Consider the following 4,926-nt stretch of genomic DNA (forward strand, 5'->3'; position numbering starts at 1 on the left):
TATTAAAATAATGAAATGCATACCATGATAACAGCTAAATACATGTTGAAAGATGTAGCGTTATAGTTTTAAAAATATCAATAAACAACAAAGCAATCCAGCTTCCCTGGCCGAAATAGACCGAAATAATAACATTAAAAGAATAAACCGTGATAAGATCTGGTGAATAAATGTTGATTAAAACAGCGGTTATTGGGCTAAAAATACCAATAATATCAAAGCTGTATCCAGCTTCTCTGCTGCAGCCCGACTGGCAGAAAGTTTCGTGCTGTGATTACGTAAGATGCTTCTCATTGAAATACATTAGTATAAAAAACGTGACCCCAACACATAAATCTTCAAAATAACGTGAGGGTATCACGTTCTAATAGATTTAATTTCGTAATGCCATCACGAACTGACGTGAGACTGGGTTGCCCTAACTTCACCACCAGATGTCCTCATAGAGTTCTGAAGCTTCGAGTAGTGAACCTTTTTTCGATACAATTGGCTTGAAAGCTTCACTGCTTCAGAAAGCTTCAGTTCGCCATCACTAGTGTCCGGTATGTTACCGTAACACATTAACAGCACACAGAACAACTACGATACCAGGGCGTGGAGCATGGATGTATTAAAAGGCGTGGAGACGTAACTGCACCGTTGACAAGCCCCTCCCGACTCGTTCCTCCAGCTCTGGCCATCTTGCTTTCAGCCCGCGATTAGCCGATTAGCTTTCTTTGTTTTCTTCATTGCAGTAAGAGTAACCTTTTTGCCAGTCCCTCACAAGTTTCTCTCATTTCAAACTTTCTTTCTGCTGCTTGATTACCGTTTCGGCTGCATATTTTACTACCTGCAGTTTGTGTTTATCTCTTTTCTTTGTCAGTTGTCTTTAGTAGGAGCATTCTAGTTGTCCCAAGCCTAGACGCGCCCTCTCGGGCTGTAGACGGTAATGTTTTCAGTATGAATTAACATGTAAAAACATGTTAAATTATATCTATTTTGATATATAAAGTCGCACCCTGACTGTAAGTCGCGGACCAGCCAAAGTAGGAATAAAAGTCGCGACTTGTAGTCCGGAAAAATACGGTATTTCTTTTTAATGGCTCTCACTGGTTTGTGTCAGGGAACGCTGCGCGCGAGGTCACACTTTTCTGACGGCTCTGCGTACAGTGGCTTTACTATTACAGTAGGCTATGATCCGCATCACCAATGTTATAAAGAAAACTGCCGTTTGCAAAAAACGTAATGCGGACGCAAAGAATCTGGATGTTAAAGCCTGTCCACGATGGCTGATGTTAGTGACATGAGGACTGATAAGGTATCTACATATCTAATGGACTGTGAAAAAAATACCTCTCAAATCGGTTATGTGGGAAATGAAAATACATCTAGTCGGGACTCAATATCATCTCCGTACGTAACTCTCTGTGAAGTAATACAGCTTTTTCATCAACAGGATCGTCGACAAAAGGACATGACATGTTTGAGAAAAACAAGTTTTATAATCTGCCTAACATAAACCAATACGTTTTTTTATTCATGCAGATAACAAACTGCATTAAAATGCGCCTGATACAGACTGAATGAATGAATGAGGAAATGAGTGAGAAGAAACCTGAGAGTTTGTCTCAGTCTCCTCCCTCTGACAGGGAGGAGACTGAGACAAACTCGAGGTTTCCTGAAGAAAACCTGCTCCCGACCAGCTTAGGTTCACAGACTCAGTTACCATAGTAACTGATTATGAGGTTAAGTTACCTGTCTTTCTGAAATGGAAAACCAAGAGTTTCCCTCATCTCAGGGTTAACAAACTCAGAGTTTTCACTAAACCTGCTCTCTGAAACGGACCTCTGAGAGTCTAAGGCATGCTTTCAGAAAATGTGTGTAAACAATCGAGAAAAACTGTAAAAGGCTTTTTAGAACAAAAACGCCACTTTAAAAAAATCTAACACCCAGCAGTGTAATTTTCTTAGCCTCCCCTTTCGAATGCAACATTCAAATTACTAGAAGTGGATTTTGAGGGGTATAGCTCCATAGAGTCCCATTCATTCTGCACTGGCCTGTGAGCGCCCCCTTTATGGAACTCTGGTGGAACTGCAACCAGATCAGAAGCCAGAAGTAACGAGAGAGTGGAACTTCTTCCCTTGTTAGAAATTCTTTGGTATGGTTTTGTTTTTTATATACAGAACGATGACTAAATAGCCGTTCAGATGGATTTATCGCTTACAGTTTTTGCCCATTGCATACACACTAAAAATTAATGCTTAGACCAAAGCTTTAATACCTAAACTTCTCGTAGCATACCTCAAACACAGTGTAACCATACACTGTAAAATATTTCCAGGATTTCACAAGATATAACTGTAATATTTCACAATAAATTACATTATTACCACTTCACAATATTTAACAGTATTATTTCACAATAAAATATTGTGTTAAGACTTTTACTGTGAAATTAATGTAAGACTGCATATTCTCTATAAAAGTACAGCATCTTATTGTGAAATTTGAATTGCACTTGAAACGCACTGCATTGTGGGACGATTTTGCGGTCAGAAGCCAAACTCACTGGATTTTGTGGCAGACGTGGAGGGACAAGGCAGAAGATACCAGATACAAGGTACGTCAAGTTAAAGACATAAATTCAAGAAGTAAAAGACGGTAATAGAGAAGGATAGGGTAGATTGTAATTCACGGTGCTTTAAGAGTTATTCTGAAGAATTATTTGCTTTTTGGTTTAACTTTTAAGGTTAGTGGACTGACTTTCATGCTGGTTAGATGGCTAACTAGCAGACTCTGCCACGACATTTTCAGGTTCAGTCATATATTTATTTATTTAGCTGACACTCTTATCCAGAACGACATACTGACAGTCACCCTGGACTGGAGCAACTGAGGGCTATATATATAGCTAGCTAGCTCATCTTATTTCATGCTCCTGCTAGCCAGTTCATTTTAAGCAGTTGGTGATTACACTAGATGGATAGTATACATAACATTCTCTCTGATTACCCTCTGTCAGGAGACCAGTGGATTGTCTTTTATGTATTTGAATCTGCTACCATAAATGTATGTTACAGTTAAGGTTTATTTTACAGCCGTGTGCCACAGCCGCTGATCTGCAGAGAACAGTGATGCTACCGAGCTCCTCCTGCTTGATTATCCAAGGTAACATTTATATCTGGATTTCATATTATTATTTTCTAGCAGCAAGAACCAAAAACACATTTTTAAATAACCTGCTTGATCAACGTCTTGTCTTGACATTTTCAATAATTAATGTCTTTTTCTAATTTGATCTTTTTAACAATTACAGAAGTGGTGGTAGTAGTTGCATACAGTCAATGGCTTTAAAGATTTTCCTGCATTCCAGGGGTGGGTAGGGCATTGTCTTAAGCCCCATTCAAGACGTGGATAAGTATTATCTAGGGACTCCTCGCGGGTGAATTATGCAAATCACCCACCCACGCCTGAGTTTCCATCTGGCTTATCTCGAACGGATGCTTGCCTGTGATTTTACCCGACTACTGACATTAAGCAATGTGTAGGTTAAGGGCGTGGTAGCTCAGCAATGGTGTTTGTGTGTAAGATCTTGCGACACACACGCACACACCAACTGGTAGTCAGTCATCGTCCAACTGCGACTTCTCCTTTTTCTTTCTCTCTACTTTTTCTCCGGTGGTGTCAAGCAGGGTCCGGGTTAGATGGATAAACTTCAAACATTTCACCAGGTTAAAATCTATTAGCTCAAGCTTTACGCTTTGATTTATTTGTAACATTAACCTCTAATTATGAAGTGAGCCCCTCGGCTGATTTCTGGTAGCATTATTTTGATAAGCTATTGCTTGAGATGTCTTGTTGTTAAATGTATGATACATCCTGTGATGCACAAAGTAATATACGGTTATTTCAGGAGAACCTGGCCTCTCAGGATATGTATGCCGCAGGGATGCCACATGAATGTTTACATTGTTATAGGACTACACAGACAAAAGAAAAGACTAAATGGAAATTGTCACAGAAATGTATTGAAATCCTTTTGGCTTATGAAGTGTTCTAGGTGTTCTCTGACTAAATGCCACATTCAGCTGGAAAACCTGTTAGTGTCTGTGTTGTCGATGCCTCGAGAGAGGAAAACGTCATTGACAGCTTACAGTTTTACACACAAATACTGGTACTTGAGACACAATTACCACAACATGTAACTCATGCACCAACCCCCTGAACCAATTCTGCTAAACTACAAGCACAATTCCTGTTTACACTCAAATTGCAGTTCTAAAACAGTTTTTTTCAAAACACTACGCACAATTCTCTGCATTTGGCACAATTTTCATGAAGAAAATCTATTGTTTTCACAAGGAACACACTGCCATTCAAATATGCACACTGATTCATCACATGGGCATACACCTGTCACACAGTTTTACAATGAGCAATCAGAGCTTTAGCATAAAAGGGCAACAGGTGAGCTGCTCTTCTGTTTTGGAGAATTTTTTAGCAGTTGATGCTTTTCATGGCTGGATTCGCTATGCTAGGCGATATTTCCCCCGCTGCTTGGCCAGGGAAAACCATAGACTGTTAATATTAATGGACAGAGCATGTGTGACATCACCCATTGGTTTGTGGAGAGCTGATATGAGTCGTCGAGTTTGCGTTTATGGGCGCAGCCATCGTGGTTGCGGATGTGACGTTTTTAGATGAGAAGGAGGAGTGAGGGAGGAGCCGTAGACAGTTGAGCGGTATCTAACTATTTTTTTTTTTTTTCTTTTGAGTTAGCAACGCTGCTTACACCCTTCGTTACGTTACACACGTTCACTGGCAATCTGGATGCAACTTCTGCTGAAAGCCTGCATACATAATTCAAGGTAAGATTTAGCTTTGCTAGGTTTTAAATATATCTTTGTCCCATAGTTATATTACATATAAGAGGAGTCACATTGTAAA

The sequence above is a fragment of the Perca fluviatilis genome, chromosome 18 (assembly GCF_010015445.1).
Source record: "Perca fluviatilis chromosome 18, GENO_Pfluv_1.0, whole genome shotgun sequence".
In the NCBI taxonomy this organism is placed as follows: Eukaryota; Metazoa; Chordata; class Actinopteri; order Perciformes; family Percidae; genus Perca; species Perca fluviatilis.